Below are 25,722 nucleotides of genomic sequence, written 5' to 3' on the forward strand. Positions count from 1 at the left end.
AATATTAGGCTCCTTTATTTTATTCTGGATTTTTTTCATGAAACTGTCTCTGGTAGTTACCTTTTTTAAAAAAAAATTATTTTATTTTACCTTTTTTCAGTGATCCAAAATTAATTGTTTATGCACCACACCCAGTGTTCCATGTAATACATGCCTTCCTTAATACCCACCACCGGCCTCATCTAACCCCTGTTCACTAAATTTTCATTTCTGTTCATGGTTTTATTAGGGATAGGTCAAATTCCTGTTTCAGTTTCTATTTACATGATTATTTTGAATAGAGAACAAACTGAGGGTTTCTGGAAGGGAGGTGGGTGGGGATGGCGTAACTGGGTGATGGGCATTAAGGAGGGCACTTGGAATGAGGACAGGGTGTTATATGCAATGATGAATCCGTAAATTCTGCCCCTGAAACTGATAGTGCACAATATGTTAACTAACTAGAATTTAAACAAAGTCTTGAAAGCAAAAACAAAAACAAAAAACCAAAATTTTAATCCACTGATGGGATATAGCTAAGCATCTTTTAAAACTGAACTTCCCTTATATTATTTTTTTTAAGGGTGGGATTTACTCTTTATTTACATGGTACTGTAAGATATGAGATTCCACATAGAAATAAGTGACCCCCTGAGAGGAGGACCTTCATAGAACATGTCCAGTTTGGAACTGTTCAAGTAGTTTCCCTGTAAAAAGTGTGACAATTAACAAAACACATTTAAACAGACTTCTTAGTAGAGAAAGAATAAGACAAACTTATACCAACATGGTATACAACAAACTACTTTATGCCTCAGCTGTACAATCTAGAAGTTCTATGTCCTAGGAGTGCCATCTTGAACTTGGAATGTAGAACTCTCAGAGGTAGTTTCTGACCCAACATTTAGATCTTCATTTTCCCCTACAGAAAAATACTTCTGTCAAGTTTTTTTTTTTAATTTATTTATTTATGAGAGAGAGAAAGCATGTGGGTGAGGGTTAGGAGGGGCATAGGAAGAGGGAGAGAGGAAATCAAGCAGACTCTCCACTGAGCATGGAACGCAACGCGGGGTTCTATCTCACGACTCTGACATCATGATCTGAGCAGAAATCCAGAGTCGGGTGCTGAACTAACTGAGCCACCCGACTCTGAATCAAGTTTAATGAAGCTGTGTACACAGACTCATTTTCATGGTTTTATAGCCCTTCAGTTTTGTTCAAATCTCCACATTCTTCAATCATTATACCAAGTGTCTCATTTTCACCTAGTTTCTAGCAGCCTGAAAAATAATTGAAATGGCATCCTGAATAACCGAATACCTTTGGTATCTTTCACAGTTGAAAGGTTCCTCAATGATTCTATTATGCCACAATGAACAAGGTACACAATCTGTTCAAACATTCTGCCCCTTGTATGGTTGATCACAGCCCAGACAGCTTCCTTTTGTGTCTGAAGGTCTGACTTAGAGAGAACATCAGAGAGGAATGGACTAATCCATGATTCACAACTTGCTGTATCTTTTCCTGGTGGCCAGCTGTGATGTTTGACATTGTCCACAAGGCTTCCTTTTGAATATTAATTTTGGGGTTCATTAGCAGGCTGGGAAAGACAGCAAGTGCTCCTGCATCTATTACAATGTGTATCTGTTCATCTGTCTCCATGACAGTATTTCCTATGATTTGTTTGTCACAATGGATGATTTGGTAGCTCCTAGAAGGTTCATAAGTTGGGGAATGACTCTTGTTTTCACAGACATTTCAATCCATTCGTTTGGACCATCAGGAAGGTAGCAAATGGCCCAGCAGGTATCTGCCATTACTTCTGGATCATCACGATGCAGGAGAGGAACTAAGGTAGGAAGAATCTGCTTAACAGCTTCTAACGGAGGTGCAGGATGCTTGTTGCAACAGAAGTTTGAAAGTGTCCAGGCAAGATTAGGTAAATACCACATGCTAAAGATGATGTATCGGGAATTGCAAGGAGAGCCAATGGAGGGGTCAGCTGCCCATATGTGATAATTAAGTCTCCGAAAACTGAACTGTCACCTTCAATGTTTCCCAGAGCCCACACAGCTTGTTCACGGATGTGGGCATGGGGAGATGCCAACAGAGAAATGGAGGTGGGGATAGCACTTGCATCTTCCTCAGCCTTGGTCAGGTCTGATGTCCCGGAAGCAAGGTTAGTGAGAGCCCAAGCAGATTCAAACTGAATGCTGCTACGATCACTTCTGCCCAAGAAGGACACACATTTTGGAATTAAACCAGCCCAGATTATACTGTCTATGGGGGGCTGCTTTTCCCCAGAAAGGAGTTTCCTGACAGCTTGAGTTACCCAGAGCTGGCTTTCAAATTGTTGCTATTTATGCCTTTGATGATGTCATCAACAGACCAATTCACAGCGCCCTGGTTGGTGTGGTTTTCCCCGCAGTGGAGAAGTAGCCTCATCAGGATGGGAGCTTACATTCCTCCTTATCAGCATTTGGTCATCCTTCTTAGCTTTCCTCAGCTCCACATTAACTGCTATTCAGCACCGCCTCATTTCTGTACTGTCTTTCCCCGTGTTCTTGAATCTGTTAAGACGGGCAGCTGGTGAATTAGCATTCTCATTGGTGGGCGTGCCTGTGAGGCAAAGGGAGAAAGAGCCGCAGGCTCAGGCTTCCATGGGGTGGCATGGGGTGGGAGGCGGTCGGGGTGGGCAGGCTGCTCTCAAAACATCCCCTGGGCTCAGCCCAAAGATGGCATCAAACTTTCCTCATATTCTTGAGATGACTTTGGTCATGAGGGGGCTTACACTATGGTGTTGGATGACAGTGACTGTCATTACATAGAAGGTATTCACATCTGTATCGCTCTAGCTTTCTTGGGGGAACAGGAATTTGAGCAGCGTATTAAACAATTGGGAGTTTGGGGGGACCCCAAGCTAACCAGTGTAAGATAGGAACAATATAAATGAAGAACTGGGTATTGCAGCAGAAACCATGTGATGGAGCTCGGCTGAGGGAAAGGGGTAGTGTACGCTCTCCAGGAGCCCGCGTGGGCACTATGAGTCAGATCTCAGCACATGAGCATCATCAAGCCAACAACAAGATCTTGCTGTTCTGCTTGTGGAGCTACTCAAAGTTTGGTTTGGAATCTTTGTGCTGCCTCCGGTTGTTATCATTCTGGCCTGATACAGCTTGTGAAAGTTTTTTGAGCACATGTACAGATGTATCTCATCTGTGGAGGGCCTCCTTGCGTGAAACCTTCCATAGGCTGAGTCATGATTCTTGTAGCAACAATTCTAGAGTTTCTTAAAATTGCTTCTAAAATGCTGCCCAAGGGACAGGGGAAGGGAAATATTCTCTGAGGAAGTCCCTCTAGGGAGACATTAAGTTTGTTCGTGGTCATTTAACAGGTTTAAAAAGTTGCTTGCAAAAACAAGCACAGAGAAAACATTTCCCCTAAATCGGAATTCCAAAGCAGCTCTGGCAATTATCTGTTAAAGACTAAGGTCAGTGGGAGCTAAGGAATATGTAAAACATTCCTTACTAAAATCTTTGGAAAGCTGCTATCTCAGCCTAAATTCATTTCCTGGGGACATCATGACATGTCTGTCATGTTTTGTGTAACAATAATAATATCAGGACATTACTGAGCACATATGAAATACCAATTATCTTATTTAATTTTCATTTCAACCCATGATTCTACAATCAAAACCAATGGATAAATGACGATTCAGACTCAAATGTGTCTATTACATTTCCCTTAATCACATGGCTAGGAAGTGGGAAAACTTGCATCAAAAAAATGTTGCTTGCTGGGGCACCTGGGTGGTACAATGGGTTAAACATCTATCTCTTGGTTTAGGCTCAGGGCCTGATCTCAGGGTCGATCTCAGTGTCGATATCAGGTTTGTGAGACTGAGCCCTGTGTTGGACTCCTTGCTCAGTGGGGAATCTGCTTGGGATTCCCTCTCCAAAGCCCTCTCTCAAATAAACAAATAAATATTTTTTTAAAAACCTGGTGATTCACAGACCTCTACCCCTGGGGATAAAAATATATGTTTATAAAAAATAAAAAATTATATAAAAATGTTAGTTGCTAAGATTAACATCTTTTAAAAAAATGTTATTTGCTAAGAAAGAGGTTATATAGATGGTGAGAGGGTCAATTGCATTTTAAGCCAATTCAACAAATATCTATTGAATATCTAACATGAACCAGGCAGCATTCTGGACTTGGTGATAAATGTCTAGACTGAGTTGATGACATAGGCAAGACTCTAAGGTCCCCGCTCACTTTTGTGCCCTTTTCCTACCAACCTCTTTCCTTCTCTCCTACCATAGCCTCCCTATGACTCACTGTATTTTTAAATTCTTTTGGGTGCCTTGTGACTGAAAGGTAATCATACTGAAAAGTAATAGTAGCAATAATGATGACAACAACAAAAGAAATAATTACTAATATTGAACACATACTTTGTACCAGCCACATACTTCTAACTGCATTAACTCATTTACCCCCAACAGCATACTGAGGTCAGCACCGTGAATACTGTGCAACATTACATCCCTTGCTTACGTTCACATGGACAGGAGAAGTACCAGAGCCAGGCTTTGAACTTGATCTCAGTTTTTTTAGTGAACAGTCCATGAGCCAGGCTCCAGCCATCCCTGGGCCATGTGCACCATCTGCTATGTTTATGGAAGGAATGTGCAGCAATCATTAGTTCACATGGAAAATAGCGTTATTTTCACTCTGGCCTCCGTATTTAGGAAGTAACATGAAGAAATTTGGCTGAAATCAGAGAAAAAGAAGAACAGCCCAAATTAAAAAGTAATGAAAAAATTAGGTTTGTGAAAAAGTATTATGAAGAGTTTGAATTATATGATGTCTAGAAAAGTCAGCAGAGGGACAACCAGAGTGTTTTCCCATATAGGATGAGCTGAATGAAAGGGTTAGGACTCGTGATTAGCCACTTCCACAGAAGGTACATCAGAAGGAATAGAGACCTTTGAGTAGAAGAGCTGAGTAAGATAGAAGGTAATGCTTCCTGACAGCTTAGCAAGACCCATTGGAAAATCTGCAAAGGGGGATTCATGAGATTTAGAGAAGAGGGCATGAATTCCAGACGGTTAAAGTGTCATTCTGTCAAAGCTTTGGACAAATGAGTGCTTTTCAGAGTGTTCTCTGTGCAGTTCCAGCAGCTAATTTATTCCCTCAGACTTTATTGAGTATCTACCGTTTGCCTGTTACTGTGTGAGCTGCCTGGTTACAGTGGTGAAGGAAAACTGATGTGGGTGGGTTCAGCCTTTGTGGAATTTACAGTCTAACAGAGCAAACAGATAAAAAAGTCAAATCACCTCCTGATACCTAGAAAACCGCCTGGCTAGTATCCTGAGGGCCTCTCCCCCTTACCATTTCCCTACCCCAACCATGTCCTGCTTCCATGGACCTAGCCAAACTGGGAGCCCAGCCCGGCTCAAAGCCTCTAGGGAGGTATGGTGGGGCAGAAAACCCCTAGAAGTTTCCAGGGCTAGCAGCCTCTGTAAAATAAAAACACAAACCCTCAAGGAATGAAGATTCCCTAGGGTAGAGGAAGTAGTTAGTCAGAGCAGGCAGTTCTAAAACTAGAAAGTGTTTTCTTCATTGTTGAGGGGAAGAAAAAGAATGGAAAGGGGGGAAAAAAGAAAAAGCCCAGTGATTCCGCGGGAGAATACCTCTAGAAGTGGCAAGATCCCTTAAAAGTGTGCGGAATCCCAGGAGTCGAGGAGATCTATGATCCCTGCCCAACATCATGGTCCCTTTGGGGGGTGGTGACACCACAGAGGAGAAATCTTTTTAGGCAGAGCAGCTCTGTGTTTGATCTGGTTTATAGAATGCATTTCATGCAAGAAAAGGATTCTGTGGCTAAAATTTGAAAACTGCTCTACAAAACCATGTCTTGATGACTTTATTCTAAGCATTTTATACTTTGAATCCAGGCTAAATAGGACCTTTATTTTTCAGCACATAGGCACCAGCAGCTCCCCTCTCCCTTCTCCCTGCCCTGCATTTATGCTCTCTACTCTTCCCTCCCTGAGGCTGTGTGCATGAGATACTGCCCCGTGTGGGGGAACCCTAAGATGGCTCTGCCACTCCTGGATCCTTCTTCCAGTCCTTCCTCTTTTTCCCTCTTAGTCTTTCCAAACTCTTCCGTCTTTGTTTTGGTTCCAGCTCTTTGGCTACATTGCACTGATGAATTAGAAAGTTAGAAAGAAATCAACAATGTATGAGTTTAGGTAGGGGTGCCTGAGTGGCTCAGTGGGTTAAGCCTCTGCCTTTGGCTCAGGTCATGATCTCAGGGTCCTGGGATCGAGCCCCACATCAGGCTCTCTGCTTATCAGGGAGCCTGCTTCCCCCTTTCTCTCTGCCTGCCTCTCTGCCTACTTGTGATCTCTGTCTGTCAAATAAATAAATAAAATCTTTAAAAAAAAAAGTATTAGCTTAGGTAGTATTGTCACAGAATAATTTATATTTTAAGAAGGGTGATTTTCTGGGACCATCACTTTAGTCATGGCAGCGAATGTTTACCCAATGCTTTGTTATTTGCCAGGAGTCAGGTTAAATATGTTCAAAGGATAACCTCACTTAATCCTCACTATAAACAATATGGGGAAGGCATCGTTACTAGTCCCTCTCTATAGAGAGGAAAATTAAAGCACAGAGATGTTAGGTAATTTGCTCAAGTTAATGCAATTAATAAAAGCGACAGAGGTAGAATTTTAATCCAAGCAGTTTGATTCCAGAAGCCAAGATCTTCACTGCTTTGCTCTCTTGTCCCCAAGGAAATAGAGCTTATTCTCCTAATCTATTTGTTGACTTCCTTACCCAAGTACAGCACTGTTCTAGGTATGCTCCTATCATCATGTAATCATTGTTACCTTTCTATGCAAAGATAACAGAAGACTTCTTCAGTAAATCCTTGCAATTTCTAAAACATACATAGAGAGTAATAGATGCTCATTACACATCTTTCCTAATATTGAGAAGTAACCTTGGAGGATTGAAATTGTCCAGATGTGTAAGTTTATATTATATATAAAACAATAATCTATATACAATAGCCTAAAATTGCATAAAGTACATATTTTCTATTTTTTCCTTTAGCCCCAGAGTCTATATGCTTATTATTTAATCATTTATAACCACTAATAAACCGATTAAATAAATCTGATTACATTTGTCAAGCTATTAGCTTTATCTGCAAATTCCTTTTTCCTTTTGGCCTTCCTTTGGGAATCATTGAAATTGGGGCCAACTTTTGACATTTGGTGAATCTTAGTAATATATCACATGCTGGTAAACATTTATAAATTGATGCCTATGTGTATGAGTGTATATGCAGAAAAACAAAACTCCGGGTACATTGGAGGAAAGATGACATACATCAGAGTCACCCACAAGTTTCAACACATTTCTAACATGTGGGATTGCCTCCGAAATAACAGATACAAAGTAAAGTTGAAAACTGGTTCAACTGCCTACTTAATTCTAATCCAAATATGTTTCATATCAAATATGTGCCTAATTAGGAATACATATCTGAAATACACAATACATAGATTCAATCTTTCACATCCCCTCAAAGAGTCTGTGCACTCTGTGGACTCCCAAGGCAGGACATGTTTCTGTCTCTTCTTGGTGATGAAGCTAGAACATAGTTAAATATGATGCCAAAATTAAGTAATGTTTTACAGTTCACAAAACCTTTTCATGTACATGAGTTCATTTGTGCATAAAAGCTGGGCTAAGTGGCCAGCCTAAGGGCCAGAGGGATGAGCCTCATTTTAAACCTCTCTGATTCCTCCAAATCCATGCTTTTTCTAATAAAATGCAGCCATCCTGTGTGTTGGTCCACAGCTTTCAACAAAAAATGTTTTGTAGAGTCATATTTGGTTAAAAATGTCCCTTTGTCTGCAGAACTATAGGACCCAAATGTTCTTACCACAAGATCCAAGATCCGTGAGACTCCAGGGAGTTCATGCAAGGAAGCTATTAGGGCTGTGTGGCCCTCTTATTGTCAGAAGCCAGTTGTTCTGTGCATATTCAGGGCAGCATTTATTTGAGGACATAGCTAGTGATTTTTGAAACATTCTTAATTCTGTGGACCTTCTGCTTCCAAAAACATAAGAGCACCGTATTAGATGTCCCCAGTTGAGTCCCCACTTTTCTTATTTGGTTATGTGCTTCATAGTTAAGGATTAACTATGACATGTATGAAAATATGTACATGTATGTAGGCATGACAAGGATGCAGGTAATGTTTTCTGAATGAATTTATGAAACCACGTGGCCTAAGTCTCATTGCTTGGTTAGATAGCTGGGAGGTGACATTTTGGTTCTTATCAATATTTGTTGGGGGAGAAATTTACCATCAAGTCTGAAATTCCACTACTCAGTATTTATCAAAGTAGATATTTTAAAAATAAAAATTTCCCTCATTATTTACTTCAGAACCACAACCTAGAATTAAGAGCCCAGATCCTAAAGCCAGAAAATGTGGCTTCTAATTTTAGCTCTGGAATTTAACTAGGTAAAGATCTGTGAACCTCTCTATACTTAGGTATTTTTTTTTTATTGTGACATACATAACATGACATTTATGTGACCATTTTTAAGTGTAGAGTTCAGAGACTTTTTTTAAAAAAAGATTTTATTTATTTATTTGACAGATCACAAGTAGGCAGAGAGGCAGGCAGAGAGAGAGGAGGAAGCAGGCTCCCCACTGAGCAGAGAGCCCGATGCAGGGCTCCATCCCAGGACCCTGAGATCATGACCCGAGCCGAAGGCAAAGGCTTTAACCCACTGAGCCATGCAGGCGCCCCCAGTTCAGTGACATTAAGTACATTCACAGTGTTCTGTAGCCATTGCCGCATTCCATTTCCAGAACTTTCTCATCATCCCAAACTGAAACTCTAAACCCATGAAACAATAACTCCCCTTTCCCTATTCTCCCCACCCCCTGAGAGCCACCTTTCTACTTCATGTCTATGTGAATTTAACTACTCCAGGTATCTTACTTAAGTGGAATTGTATAGTATTTGTACTTCTGTGACTGGGTTATTCTACTTAGCATAGTGTCTTCATGATTTATCCACAGTGTAGCATGTAACAGGATTGTTTTCCTTTTGAAAGCTGAATAATATTTCATTGTATACACATACAACTTTTTGCTTATCCATTCATCATCAGTGGGCACTTGGGTGGTTTTCATTTTTTGGTCTTTGTTGATAATGCTACAAGCATGTTCAAGAACCTGTTTTCAATTCTTTTGTGAACATACACAGAAGTAAAATTGTTGGATTATATAATAATTCTGCAAGTGCCACACTGTTTTCCACTGTGGCTGCACCATTTTATATTCCAACCAGCATTTTATATTCCAACCATTTTATATTCCAACCAGCACCATTTTATATTCCAACAGCAATAAGGTTCCAATTTCTTCACATCCTCATCAGCATTTAGTATTTTCTGTTTTGTTTTGTTTTGTTATGGTAAGCATCTTAATAGGTATGAAGTGAGATTTCACTGTGGTGTTGACTTGCTTTTCCATAATGATTAGTGATGTTGGACATCTTTTCATGTGCATTTTTGCCAATTGTGTATCTTCTTTAGAGAAATGTCTACTTAAGTCCTTTGTCCATTTATTAATTAGGTTCCTTTTTTTTTGGTTGTTGTTGAGGTATAGTAGTTTACATATTCTGAATTCCAATCTCTTATTAGATATATGATATGCCAACATTTTCTCCCAGTTATATTCTTCAAAATGGAGATTCTGTCAGTTCTCATTTCATAGGTATACTAATTTCCATGGCTGTTGGGAAAAATTACCACAGACTTAGTGGTTTGCATAAGAGAAATTTATTTTCTCACAGTTCTGGAGACCAGATCTGAAGTCAATATCTTCTTCAAAAATCAAGGTATTCGCAGAGCTATGCTCCCTCCAGAGGCTTTAGGGGAGCGTCTATTCCTTGCTTCTTCCAGTTTGGGTGGCTGCGGGCATTCCTTTCTCTCTGAGTCTATGGTCAATGCCTTTTCCTCTTCTGCTTGTCTCACATCTTCCTCTGCCTTCCTCTCAGTACACTTACAATGGCATTTGGGGGCTCACCTTGTCCATTCAGTATGATCTCCTTATCTTAGGATCTTAAACTGAATCACACGTACAAGACTTTTTCTCCAGGTAAGGCAGCATTCCCAGGATCACAGCATCAGGACCTGATTTGTTTGGGTGACCATTATTCAGCTGAGTAGAGTAGGGTGGTCCTGAGGAATCATGAATGGACCCATGTTAACACCTAGCAGTGTGTCAAGGCTGGGGTAAGCCATCACGAATGTTGCGAGTTATTACTATTACCTATTCAATAACAGTGGTGTCAATCGCTTCAAGTGACTATGACTTGAAATCATTAATGGGGCTTTTCCTTTTAATTTTTCTCAAGGTTAGTGGTGATGCCAACTGGAGGATCCCCAAGAGAGAGCAAGATGCTGCAAGTCTCACATGACCTGTCATCTCCGCCCATCCATTTCCATAGAGATGGAGTCTGGTTAAGGCCAGTTCAGACCTTATAAAAGAAACTTGCTTTCAAAAAGCACAGTCTGAAAGCCAACTGAAGGCCTGTGACCCGGGTGATTAAGTGGGACAAGGTTGTGGCCTGTGAACCTCGAGTCTCTTGTCTTCCCCTGGGACAGTCGGTGGTACCTGTCAAGAACAAAAGAGTGGGGAAGAAAGAACAGTTTGTAGCAGGTTTAATCACTGAAAATTCTTCTCTACAGACAGTGCTTATATCAAGTAAACTTAGAAATATGGTCATTTTGGTGATTTTGCTCAGTTTCCCAAAGCGAGCATTAGTTATATCTAAGTGGACAAACTGTATAAAAATATTGAATTATGTAATTATATATAGAATATATAATGTACATAGTAAAGTATGCATGTACATAATAAATACACATACATATAGGAAATATGTATATTCCCTTTGAGATATAAAATTTATGGAATTTATTTAAAAATTCAGAAAGTAAACATCGCTTTCCTCCTATGTGTCAGGCCCTTTCAGGGCTGGTGAGAGTATGTGAAAAAAATTGAGCAAAGCTTTGCTTTGATAACCTGCATTCTAGTGGGGAGAGAGAAAGAAAGAGGGAACAAATAAATAAACAAATATTTCATATGTCTCATGATGAAGTGGTGGGAGTGTGCTGTTTCCTACAGAATGATGATTTGAACAGGACTAAGCCCTAAAGACTGTGAGAAGACTTCCAGGAAGGTAAAACTACTTAGCATGTCATAGTTCTTTCTTATTAGTACACAGAAAACGGTGTAACTAAAATCCCATAGTGTCTTAGAGCCCCTGAGGTATACACAAAAATCCTTATACTGATAATCGTTTTTATTTTCAAGGCAAATTACATTAGAGATCATGCTTCTCACTTAAAATGAATTAAGCCAGAAAATAATACCATTCCCTATTGTCTTCTGTACTATTAATTTTGAGGCATCGTTGTGGAAAATATGCACTAACAGAAATCATGGAAACCAAACAAACTTTTTCTGATAGACTAATCATCACCAACTAGATCATCATTGTTAAGTGTCCTCTTGGAGATCAATATGTTGAAGTCCTTCAATATTTTACGATGTGGCCTTAGTTGGAAATATAATCATTGCAAATGTAGTTAAGTTAGCACGAGCTCGTTACATGGGTCCTAATGCATATGACTTTATAACTAGGGAGAAATTTGGTCACAGAGACAGATACACACAGAAGAAAGACAATGGGAAGAGATACAGGGAGAAGGGGCCGTCTCAAAGCTGAGGAATGAGGGCTGGACCAGATCTTTCCCCAACTGCTCTCAGAAGGAACTGTCTCTGTCAACTGATGCCTTGATCTCTGACTTTTGGCCTCCAGAACTGTGAACTGACCTGTTTCTATTGTTTAAGTCACCTAGTTTGTGATACTTTGTAACAACAGCTTTAGCAAACTAAAACAATCATAATTTTAAAACTATAATTTAGAAATTCATAATGACAGAGAATTTAGTATCCAGCAATTAAAAGCCCCCCTGCACCCCTAAAGAATTCCAGAATGTTCCTATGTCATGGATGTTCTTACCATTAGATAAAAATCCGTTCTTAAGTAAAACAGTCACCCAGTTTCCAAAATTTTGGCTCCAGTGCCATGTAGACAGCATACATTGTCTTTGTACCCTGTGTGTGATAGTAACAATCCATATTTGCAGGTCTCTACAAATGTGTAGCTTTCATTATTCGCCTAATAATGAGACTTAATCTACATTTTCAGGCATTATTCTGCCTAATGACAGAAATTGTGGTCATGTCTCTGGTGTTTCAGATTTAAACTTTAGTGAATTCATGATTTTGCCTTCTTCCTGAGGGCCATTCCATTTTGAGGTCAGCTACGGAGTCACGGCCCTGGGTGGGTGTGTTGAGGAGGGGTGTGTTGAGAGCGGGATGGCACAAGACTTCTGCTATGTGCAGCCTGTTCTTTAATCTTGTGGCATCTGCTGAGCCATAACCATTCTGCTTGGCGCCCAGCAGGGACCCTTTCTCCCTATTGGTATATTTGACTATTGCCGCTTGCTTGGCAGCGCGTGGCACCACTGTGGAAGCCAGTGTTGGATGTACGCCGTCTGTCCCATGCTGATTTCCAGCCTCCTTCAAGTGCATCAGCCTTCCCTCGGGTCATTCATGCTCCTTCTTGGGGGTGGTAGGAAGCTTTGGGATCGCTCTCCTGCCCTTCGGAAGTTGAGCACAGCTGCCCGGACTGTCCTAGCCTGTCTTAGCTTACTTAGACCCGTCATCACCACCCTAATGGCTACACGATAGAGGAGGATGTCATATTTGGTTTGCTCTATCGGCTTTTCTGAGCCTTACGAGTCCCCTCTATCTTGGGATCTCCAAATTTTCTGGGGGATTTTTCAGTGGACCCACGCACTGCACACACTTTCTGGAGCTCAGCTGGTCTCCGTGGAGGGCAAGGAAGCACAGGGCTCTCTCAGAATCATCACCAGGACCAGCCCGGGGAGCACTTCCCTCTGCTTACACAGAAACTTGCTCTTCAAGTGAGCTGTCAGCTTACACCTGGATCAAGCATTTTGTTTGTCTTCCACCTCCTGAAAACTGAGAATTATGAGATCTCTAGTCTCTGGAGCAGAAAAGACCTACATCTGGACGTCAAAAAGGTGAATTCCTAGGAAAACAGAAGAACAACAGCAATGCAGTGATGCCCCAGAGGGACTTAATATGTCAACTACTACTCTGTCACATGTTTTTCATTTTGATATGGTGTGTTTCCAGCGGGTTTTTTTTTTCTTGCAGAAAGGGGATTGCTTCTTTTTTAATATTTTTGTTGTCGATGAGAGTCTTTGTTCTCCCTAGTGTCTACATCAGACCCTATTAGTTAGTTGGGTGCTTGAGAAAGCACGTTATTTCGCATATTAGAAAAATTAGTCAGTATGATGATGTTCCTGCTTTCATATCATTGTTTAGGAAATAAAGCATACGGTTAATGATTGGCTATTAAATGTGCATAGTAAGTTGAATATGTTCACAAAGAAAAAGTACCATTTCAGCCCTCTTCTAGCGTGTGATTGAAGATGCAGTAGAAGGGTGCCTGGTTGGCTCAGGCAATAGAGCATGTGACCCTTCATCTCCAGGTGGTGAGTTCAAGCCTCACATAGGGTGTAGAGATTACTTAAATAAATAAATAAACTTTAAAATACAGTAAAGCAACCAGTAAAAAAGACCAGTAAGTAATTTTTACTTTCTTTCTGTACTGATATTTATTTCACTCTTCAAAAATGCATGTAATTTGGGGCACCCAGGCGGCTCAGTCTGTTGGGCATTCGCCTGCCTTCAGTTCAGGTCATGCTCTCTGGGTCCTGAGATTGAGCCCTGTGTGGCTTCTCCCTCTCACTCTGCCCACTCATGTTCTCTCTCCAAATAAATAAGAAATAAAATCTTTAAAAATGCATATAATTTATTAGCATTTCTTTAGAAGTTTAGTTTTCTTCATACTGAATCAACTTTAGAGTTAAGAGGTCTTTGAAATTTTAATTTATAATTTTCTAATTTTATGGGATAGAGAATCAGAGAATTCACATGATTTGTCCAAGCTCATCCAGAAATCAAGATCTTCTGCCTCCCCAAGAGAAGCCTCTTTTTTATTAATTAAAAAAAGTATTTTTTTAAAATTATGTTATGTTAGTCACCATATAGTACATCATTAGTTTTTGATGCAGTGTTCCACGATTCATGATTTACATATAACACCCAGTGCTCCATGCAATATGTGCCCTCCTTAATACCCACCACCAGGCTCACCCATCCCCCATCTCTCTCCCCTCTAAAACCCTCAGTTTGTTTCTCCGAGTCCACAGTCTCTCATGGTTCCTCTCCCCCTCCAATTTCCCTTCCTTCTCCTCCTTTTACTATCCTGTGTACCTCTTACACCAGACTTAGAATGTTATTTATGAGGAAATTTATGTTTAAGGTATGCCTGAACAAACCTGCAAAAATAGTATTGGGGTGGGGGGTTTAAAATAGGGACAGAATCCAATTTATTAATATACTTTGCCTGCCATATATTGTTCCACTAACAGAAAATTCCTCAGAAATGTAGTTCACAGCCATTCTGAAACATATCCCAGGTCTCTGTAAGTTACAAAAGATATGATTGGCACTTAAAGGTATTTTTTAAAACATAGGATATGGTAAAACAAAATTGAGTCATTTTTCCCATATATAAAAATAAACTAGATTGAGCTATTTTATGTTTTCATCCACTTTCAGAAATAATCAGTGATGCAGCTCTGGAGAAAGAGGAGTGGACCATGTATTACAGTATCATTATTTCTGGAAGAATTGTTAGCACATCAGATAATGTGATCCAGGGAACATAAATTGACTTGAAAAAAGGGGGGTGGGGTGGAGAATTCTATTTAAATGTGTAGAAAGTGGGGATACTGTAAAGAACCAAGGATGGAGATGGACAGTAAGGCTTCTAAGATGGTAATCATATGTCCACAAGGTTTTTAGTTTGAATAACAGTAACCCATATGTGATAGGAGAGAAAAGATTTTAAATGCTGTTAAGAATTGTCCTGCCAAAGCAACAAGTTTGAATGAGAAATGCATCTTTTCGAAGCTGCAAAGCCCTTTTCCCTTTGCCTAGCAGGTGAAGGAAAATCTTTGTGAAAGAGGGAATAGGGAATTCTTAACATAAATGTCTTATTTTCTGAATAATAAAGTGTTTACTATATAATCCTAGCACAGAGTTGTACACAGAGTTTCATAAGTTGTAGCCATCATTGTCATGATAGGAATATAGATTTATAAACTCCAAAAAAAATCAGTAAAAAAATCTTTAAAATAAACATGTTGAACAAGGTCACAGGAATACAAATACACAAAAATCTATTGCATTTCTCTATAAGAGTAACACACAGCTTAAAAGTGAAAAAGATTTCATTTACCACAAAGACAAAATATTTGATTCTTGGAACTTGAACATTATATTTTGTTGAACAAATTAAATCCTGGGGGGGTGGGTGGAGAAAGAAACTTGAGAACAAAAAAGAAACAAGTACAAGTAATTCATTAAATACATTAACTCAATTACTCTATGAAGTAGACATTTTTTATATTTGACAGAAAGAGAGAGAGAGGGTGAGGGGGAGAGGGGGAGGAAGAAGCAGACTCCCCGCAGAGCGGGGAGCCCATTGCAGGGCTCCATCCCAGGACCCTGAGATCATGACCTGAGTCAAAGGCAGATGCTTAATTGACTGAGTCACCCTGGCATATGAAGTAGACAGTTTATAATATATATTATACAGAAAAGGAAAGTGAAGTACAGAGTAATAAAATAACTTGCCCAAGGTCACACCCACACTAGAACTTTCTCTGTATTGAAATGTGTGCACACTTATACACTCAAAAATACAAAGAAATCTTCAGTGAAACAGTCAAAAATCCAGTTGTCTGTTCATTCTGGTTCTGAGATGGGTATAACCATGTGACTATTAGAAAACAGAGCTTAACATCAAAGATGTTAAAACAAGAATCTTGTCTGATAAGTTCAGTTATGAAGTTAAATGTAGCAAAATAAGTACACTGATACCTTCACATCCCAATTAAAACAAAAATTTTATTCTTCACCATAATGGTACATTAACTTCATACTTTGAAGTACTCCCTCAGCTTCAAATACTTGGCAATAAAATGAGTAAAAAATAAAAATATATAACTGAAAGAAAATACAGGTTGGTAAACAAGTAAAACAGAATTTTAGAAGCAGCTCAGAGCAGTGAACAAGGCTAGAGATAACCACAATATTTGTTCCATGTCTGGAACAAGGAAGTGGTCACTATGGAGTCCAGTTACTGAGACGAGGAGAGAGGAGCCCTAGAATTTTCGTGGAGGGATTGGGGGGGACGGGAATGAGAGCTGACTTAGGAGGGGCTCCTACATACTGAAAGGAGTTAAAAAAGTGTTGAAACCCACCACCTTAATCTGTGAATTTTAGCAAACTGTAGGTCTAAGCAGGTAGGGGGACAGAAGGCCCGGCAGTCAGGAATGGAACCATGCCAATCACTGGTTTCAGGAATGGGTATGTGCTATCCCCAGGGTTCCCAAGACAATGTAAGAACTCAGTTTTGAGAGTGGCCACTCATCTCCAACTGAAGCATAAAATAAGTACTATTTTTTTTTCCTGGAAATTGGTAGACTAATTAAAAGACATAACTTTTATATGTAGAATAAATAAACATATACATGCAAGAACAAAAGGCCAAGAATTGACATCAAACTTTTTTTTTAAAAGATTTTATGAATTTATTTGACAGACAGAGATGACAAGTAGGCAGAGAGGCAGGCAGAGAGAGAGGAGGAAGCAGGCTCCCCACTGAGCAGAGAGCCCGATGTGGGGCTCGATCCCAAGACCCTGAGATCATGACCTGAGCTGAAGACAGAGGCTTTAACCCACTGAGCCACCCAGTTGCCCCTGACATCAAACTTTTGAGGAAGAACAAAGAAGTGGAGGATATTTCTATCAAACATAAGACTTTCATAAAGATAAAGTTTGGGGAGAGACTAATACACCAATGAACGAGAAGAAAGAGGCCTAAAGCCCAACCATATATATAGAAGTCAGATAAATGACAGAAATAACAAGTTAGTGGGGAAAGGAAGTATTCAATAAATGGTACACGGAGAACTGATCAATTCTTCTATGGAAGAAAAATTGCTGTCTACTATATACACCATGAACAAAAATCAATCCTCAGGTGGATTCAACATCTAAGTGTGAAAATTGAAACACGGGAAAATATCTTCATGACTTCAAGTTTCTTAGAGAATAAAAAAACACAAAATATACTTAAGGAAAGATGGGAAAAGGTAACTATTTTATTTTCTTTTTTTAAAGATTTTATTTATTTATTTGACAGAGATCACAAGTAGGCAGAGAAGCAGGCAGAGAGAGAGGGGGAAGCAGGCTCCCTGCCAAGCAGAGAGCCCGATGCGGGGCTCAATCCCAGGATCCTGGCAGATGCTTTAACCCACTATGTCATCCAGGTGCCCTGAAAGGTAACTATTCTAAAAAGAAAACTTTCACGCGGGGAAAAAACACTATATACTGAAAGTGTAAGTCATAGATTAGTATAAAATATGTGAAATGTACATAAACCATAAAGGATTTGTATCCAAAAACATAAAGGTCTTAAAGAAAAATGACAAAACAATTCAACAGAAAAATGATCAAAGTATGTGAATAAGCAAATGACAGAGGAAGAAACCAGAAAGATGTTCAACTTCATCTGTCATCAGGGAAATGTAAAATTTATAAATTGGTGGAAAATGTAACATTTTGCAGAGTAATTGGGAATAAGAATTCAATCATGTTACTTCTTAGTGTGTGTGTGTGTGTGTATACTTAAACTCTATGTATATATATAGTGTGTGTATAAATATATGTACATATATTAAATGAGCAGAAAAAGAGATACAGGAGAATTTTCACTGAGTTATAAACCAGCTTGTAATCTTGAAAAAATTAGAAACTGACATTATATTCAATCAGAAAAAGATATTTGGAATAATATATAACCACTAAAATAAATACACTAGGTATGTATGTTTTGAAGTGAATGAAATTTAAACAGCTTTTTAATAGAAAAAAAAGTAAAATTAAAGTATGATACGCACAGAAAATACCACTTAAAGTTTTAAAACATGAAAAACATAACCTGTATGTTTTATGTCTACATATGTATGGAGGAACAGTATAAAAAGGCACATGATTATAATAAACACTACCTTTGGAATGATGGTTAATTCTAACAGGGGTGGGAAGGGTCCTGAGTTGAGGAAGCTTGCACTGGAGGCTTTAGCTACATCAGTTATATTTCATTTCTCCCCCATGTGGTGTTTTCAGGGTATATTTAATATATTTTTTATGCATTTCTGTGTGCTTGATACATGTGATGCTTTTTTTTTTTTTTTTTTGCGGGGTGGGGGAAGCTTGCTTTCTCAGGTATGGAATAATTGAGACAAATTTATAATGCCTAACACTCAAATTCTATTTGATGATTGTTTAAAGGAAATGAGCATTCAATAATAGGAAACTACAAATAAATCATAACACTGGTCAATCCATATCTCTATCATTTGTTAATAAATATAAATTTTGGCAACATTAAGAAACCATTTTATACATATTACCGAATAAATAAAAATTATAAAATGTCAATTTTTATATCTGTTGGATCTGAGAATGCCATAAATTTTAAATATTTCTAATCACATTTTCAATGGCTATAGATTTTTCTGGAAAAAATAAACCAAGAAACTATTCGATGTCATTTGGCACAATAATCCTACTCTTTGGAACTCTCTAGGAAAATAAACAGATAAAAACCAATTTCATTAAGAATATTTATAGCGATGCTATTTATGATTGCAAAAACAAAAATTTAATAGGGAAAACCCAGATGTCTAAGGATAGGAGATGGCTAAGCAAAATAGGTCATATTACAGTGGAAGATCACTGCAGAGCTATAAAAATGTCAACTGTGTGGCTCATGCTGATGCATGAAAATATGAAATAATATTAATTTTATAAAGCAGAGTTATAAACATGTCAACTGTGAAAACCATGCTGACACATGGAAATATAAATTAAAATTAATTTGAAAGAGCAAAGCACACTATTTCCTGAATTCATGATTTCCACTATGAAGAAAAAACAGCAATAGTTGGCAAAGACAAGAAGAGAATTTGGAAAGGAATAAACACATTACGTTGGGTTTATTGGATTATTATTCTTTCCTTTAAAATTGTCTGTTTGACATGTATTCATTAATGAAACAAGACCACAGGGACTCTATCATAAGCGTAATGATTTTGTGTATAAACAGACATACATGTGATGCTGTGGTATGATTAGAAAATACCCATCCTTTTCTCTTTTGATATTGTTCATCCTCTAGGCAGGGGGCCGCATGATATACTAGGGAAGAACATTTTTCTTAATAGATATGCCCAGACTGAGCCATGTTAAAAGTTTACCATGGCAATGGTCATCGATTAGTTTCTTATTTTGTAAAGGATACAGCTGATGCACAGTCAGGTGTTAAATCCACAGATATAAAACTGACAAGAGTCATTTATAACAATCATGTCACCATGAGCTACAACCCTGTATTTCATATACATTTCTATATGTCATTCTGTGCCATCACTAGGGTTAATCTTCCACTTGGATCAATGCATGTATAATCAAAGGTACAAATAACCCCCCAAACACTGTAGCTTTGTACCACGGCTGAAAATCTTTTTTTTTTTTTTTTAAACAAATGAATATGTGAATGACATTATGGAGGAGATAAAATTCTAACAGAAAGATAATACTAGAAAATTAAAATTAGCTCTCTGGGATAGAGAAGATGTGAAATAATTTTTTTAGAAGGACAAAATTATTTTTGAAGTCTTCTGTTTTATCTTAAAAATCCATGTACTTTCGCATCTACTGTATGATAGATCCATGTTATTTTAGTATAAATTTTTAAGCTTTTAAAAATTGAAATGTAGTTGACACACATATTTACACTTTTTTTTAATTTCAGAAAGAAAATGAAACCACTAAATCTTTTCCAAGATAAAGGATATTTATACCTATTACTAGAAAAAAAGTTTGTAAATCATTTAATAAATTGTTTTCCAAGCACTAGTTGGTGAAAAATAATAGCATTAACTTTTGCTTCATAATATTTTTATTTGTGGATCTACAAAATAAATGCAACTAAATGCTTTACTATCAGGGATCTGGTTCTTTAAGGTAGGATGTTCTCAAGGTTGTATTGTATTGTCAGAAATCAGTGAAACCTAATTAACAACACTGTAGAATAAAACTGAAGGCCATAGAAATAATAATAATTTTTCCATTTATAAACTAAGAAGAATGATGCTAATAACTCAATGTGGTGAGAGATGATATTAAGAATTGTGAAATACTTAGAAATAAAACATTAAAGGGGCATTGACAGTGTGACAACTGAATTTGCATAATTAGCTACTTCAAAATTAGCTGCTTCAAAGAAGCACCTGGATAAATGTTGACCAAAGCCTCTATAAAGAAGATTATTGGACAAAAGTTTTGAAAATAGTATTAGAATATGGCATAAGTATTATAAAACATAAGTACAGTGAAAGACCTTCACTAATATGCTGAGTAAACAATGAGGGATTCAATGCACACAATTGACACGTGGTACTCTGGCTTATTGGTACTTGTATCCATGGAAAATTCAGTTTGGTTGTTAAGACTGTTTGTGATAAAGTAGGTGTCCCACCTTTTGATTCATGTTTGCCGTTCATTTATTGTGGTGGTGGTCCATTTCCAAGTTTAATTAGAGCCGTTGGAAGCAAGAGAACAGAGAACAAGCCTGTGCATTGGAACTTAGAACAAAAACCAGGGTGTCATACCTGAGTTGGGACCCAAGGTAAGATAATGTAAGAGTTAAAAAGAGCAATTGTATGGATTTTTTTTTTTTTTTTGAAGATGGAGGTTTATCAAGTTGCATATCCAAAGCTCTCCTTAATAGCACCCGAGTCATTCCATATGCCAGAGCCCAGAGTTGGCACTAAATAGAGTAAGAACTAAAGGAAAAGGAACTAAGAGGTGGAAGGGAGGTAGACGTTAGTTTAGGAAATGACAGGGATTAAAGAGTAGACTATGAGCCCAGACAAATAGGCTAGTTGCTTGCATACATTTCACCATAACAATGATTGTGAAGATTGGCAGAGAAAGAAAAATCTGAAGCAGAATATTGAAAACATATACGAAATATTACATAGGTCCCTTGGGGTTAAATTGTAGCTGTAGCACCTCCCATACCATCCTTGTCATGCTCAGGTATATATCGAGCAGTTGGTAATCATCTCTTCTGGTAATTGTTTGAATGTGCCTATCTTCAGAGCCACTCTATTCATGTAAACAGGCGTAAAATCTTGGAATCTCCAACACAGAAAGGCTTAATAAATTTCATCTAGGTCAAGCCTGTATTGATGAATGAATTTCCTCCACAGCTCATTTCTGATGAGCATTCACCCAGCTTGCCCTGGAACAGGGTGCAGTGGTTTTTTTTTTCCCAGAAACTTTTTGAGCATATAATGTGCAAAGAACTGTGCAAGGTCCTGAGAGGGATATAAAGTTAAATTAAGACATGGAAATGTGGAGAAGTTACTGAGTAGCTTCCTATCCTGGAACTCCCTATCCTGATCCAAACAAAGCCACTGAAACAAATTAAAATGACAAGGCAGTCATTCCCATGGTCTAGAAATATACAAACACAGAGACACACAGTGGACTGCAGGGGCTAAACTATCAGAGACAAATGCAGGTCCATTCTTCTCAAAAAAGCATTTCATGCTAGATGGAGGACTGGAGCAAGACTCAGTATCTAAAACTGGGGTCAGGTACTCTCACCTGGCTCCGCAAAGGAGCCAGAAAGCAGATACTTCTGCAGGCTTCTGGCAGTGCAGCCAGAGAGAGGAAGGTTTAGGACCTAGACCAAGTTTCTCCCCATCTAGACCCTCAGTATCACCATAGACTGGAAGTCTAGCACTTCCAGGACAAGCCCTGAACCTGGACAAGAAGTTGAGGACCAGGTAGAGGCAGAAAATGGAGGGCAGTGGAGAGAGGAAGGGGAGAAAACACATCTCTACTCGAAGACTCCAACGATAACTGACACTGAGAAAAACAGGCAACAAACCAAAATAGGAAGAGGAATTTACCGGCATTAAGGTGTAAACAGGAAAAAAACATCAAAATAACTTTGAAATAAGCATGGCTAAGAGATTCCTCCCCCGCCCCCCAGAAATAAAGGAATAAAATATATGAAAGAAGTGATTACAAAAGGGAAAAACATTAACCATCTCATTAGAAATCGAATGGGCATCTGACAATATCCAAACTTGTTCATGTAAACAAAAACAAACAAAAAAACACTTAGTAACAAGAGATACTGGAACTTCTTTAACCTGAAAAAGGATCTCTACAAGAGACTACAGTAAACACGGTAACTTTAGAAGCATCCTTACTAGAGTTAGGAGCAAAATAAGGCTGCCTTGTATCCCCTACAGGTTCATAAGTACTTGAGGCCCTAACTAATACACAGCGATTAAAAAGTATTTGAGAAATAATATCATCTTTTATAACTCAGAGTAAGGAAGGATTTCTTTCAAAGAAAATTCAAAAATCAGAAGGATAGAGGCTTATAGTAAAGGATGCACCAAATTCATCCTAACAGTTGTTGTCTCTGCAAAAACAGATAGCAAGAGAGGAAGAGATGAGAAAAGAATTTAACTTTAAATATTATGTCTTACTTCTTGAAACACATCAAGTATAAAGTGTGAACTGATAGTCTTTCTAATTGGTGGATGCATGGGTGTTAATTGCATTACCTCCTACATTTTCTAAAAAAAAGAATTTGTCGAAAAGGACAAAAAGTAAAAGTAAAATCCCACAGATAATTAAAAACATAAACACTAAGTTAAAAGTTATGGTTTCTCTTCTTCAGAAAACCATAGTTCTCAGAACCATAGTTCTCTATATGTAAACTAGTAAGGAATTACAGTTAAAACCAAAATAATATAAATGCAATATAGATGTATAAACAAAATGCTATAGGTATGTAGGAGAAAGAAAAAAAGTAAGGTAATACAGTTGATAAATGACTCACGGGAGAGATTTCATTAAGTGTTGAATCCTCAAAGGTACATCTTATTTTAATATTCAGAAAAGCCTTGATAGAAGAGGGCTCCTGGATAAGGCTTCTGGGCAACTTGACAAAACTTGCAGCCATTCTGAGAACAGGGAATATCTTGTCTTCAGCAAGAGAGTGGGAGATGGAGCTGGTTGTGCTGTCTGGGGTAAAGCGTGGTGACCTGGAAACATTTCGAGTAATGTCTGGACTTGGAAATATGGGCCAAGGATAGCCATGAAGGGTTTTTGAAGCTTCTGAGAGGGGACAGCACTTGGGGCATCTGCCTATCCCTTACAACAACACATCAGGTGTGGGCATCTATAACCTTCTGAATATGTATGCTGCCCACTTAGAAGTTAAGAGTAGACACTTGAGTCCATCTGGGCTAATTAATCTTTCCCTCCCAGGAAGGAAGAACTAGCATCCAGCAAAGGGGATCAGTCTGTCACGTGCTTGAACTGGAAGTGATATGAAGTTGGGCCTGGAGTGGTTGGCTATCTGCTGAGATGGAGAAAGACACCGCATGTCCAGAGGGCAGGAGAGACTTGAGAGACCAGAGACTCGAGAGACCAGAGTATCACCTGGAGTGATAAGGACCTGACCCTGGAGAGTCAAGCTGTTCTTCCCAACTTTGATTCTAGAAATACCTCTGATTCTGCCTGATAAAATTGCTTTTTTTTTTTCTAAGTGACCTCCATGGGGTTTTGTCTTTAACCAAGGCCAAAGGAGGTGAGTAGGCTCAGTGTTGTTAGAAGTACAGGGGAGTCCAGCAGGTAAATAACCAGATGATGACATGAACTAGGACAAATTATACAGCCATTTATGACCTTTAAGAGAAGCATTTCAGCAGAGTTCTGGAGTAGACTTCAGGCTTGAACTCCCCCTTCTGTATGGGGACAGAATGGTTTTCTGTATATTGGTTGTTTACCCTTGCGATGGCATGGCTGCCTGTCAGCTACAGCTGCTGACCAGCATCACTAAGGAGAATCTTCCAGTAAATTACCAGTCTGGAGTATTTGAAGTATAGTTTCCACTGGATGAGTGTGGTTTTTAGCACACCATTGAAAAGCTGAAAAATCCCAAGTCAAACTAAAGTCCTGGGCCATCTATAATTGAAGACATTAATTTAATTAATCCACCACACTCACAAAGAAGGATTTTTTTCCTGTTTAGATGGAGTAGCGAAGTATCCGAAGGTCAATGGGGGGGGCGTGTTTCAAGGATGTCATGAATCGCTGAGAAGTTTAGTAATAAAATAGAAGGCTTAAAATTACTTAGCAACAATTTCCTTATTCTTATATTTTATGTTGTTGGCTCAATTAGACCAAACTGGTGAGCTTTGTTCCATTCAGGGATATAGATAGATAAAAACCTTATTTTCTGGGTAATGTTAATTGTTCAGTAATACAGAGTAATCAACTGTCTTCAATCCAGAAACAATACACGATATTTAAGTTCAAGGTATTCACTTGGTAACTGAAAGCCTAAAGAAACATGCATCTTTTTTTCCTATGAGAATGGATAAAGTCTTTTTATTTCTTTAAGCAAATGTCACTTAAGTAGTTTTAGGTTGATTCATACTTGAAGAATTGAAGAATTTGTATTGGAGGTATTATAATGAAAAAGAATACAGGCATATTCAGTATTTTTTCATGGAATCATTGATGTTAAGATAATGTACTAAACAAAAAACCCTGACCTTTTAATTTTGGTTAAAGTTTTAATAAAATAGGAAAACTAAATGTAAAATGGAAATAATTCAAACACACTTTTATTTAAGCAGTTAGTATGGAAGGTATCATTGATACTTTTGAATTTTGGGGATTGGGTCAAGAGAAAGTTAAGAAAAAGTCATCCTTGCAGAGGTTGAAAAGAAAAAATAAATCAGCGCATTATTCTGCAGTACCAGCCCTCACAGAAGATGGTTTGTAAATATACTGCTGATGGAGTTTTTTAAAGCACCCAAATCCAGTCAAGGTGACCTGGAATAACCCAAGGATTGGAATGCAAATGGAAAATGGACCTCAACGAAGAGCATCATATCCAGCTGACTCAGCCTTTGGGCATCTTGGCTGGAGACGTCCCTTTATGAGAATGGTTCTATCAGACAGTGGTCTCTTGTCGACACTACCCACTAAGAGCCAGCTTACCTTGTTTTGATTTCATGGCCATTGGGCATTCCTTTAACTAATTTGCCTTCCTTTGTAGGCAAGATAGGATGCCCACCACTGCCACGGTGACGGGAATGTAGTGGTGGGAGTGTGCTGACCCCCAAACATCCATCTTTTTGGCATTTATATCTGCCAGTTTCATTGGTATTCTTGTCTTTAGCTGGTTGCCTTAGCCCAATCACTTCTGGGAGAATTAACAGACTCAGATTTCTGGACCTACAATGTTAAGAACTAGACCCAGCCCCTAAACTTGGTGATTTCGA

General features: G+C 38.5%; 1 pseudogene; it reads right to left on the reverse strand.

Annotated features, from left to right (window-relative positions):
- Positions 1–806: 806 nt before the first annotated feature.
- LOC132022979 (importin subunit alpha-1-like) lies at positions 807–25,460 on the reverse strand (annotated as a pseudogene).
- Positions 25,461–25,722: the final 262 nt, after the last annotated feature.

The sequence above is a fragment of the Mustela nigripes genome, chromosome 8 (assembly GCF_022355385.1).
Source record: "Mustela nigripes isolate SB6536 chromosome 8, MUSNIG.SB6536, whole genome shotgun sequence".
Lineage (NCBI taxonomy): Eukaryota > Metazoa > Chordata > Mammalia > Carnivora > Mustelidae > Mustela > Mustela nigripes.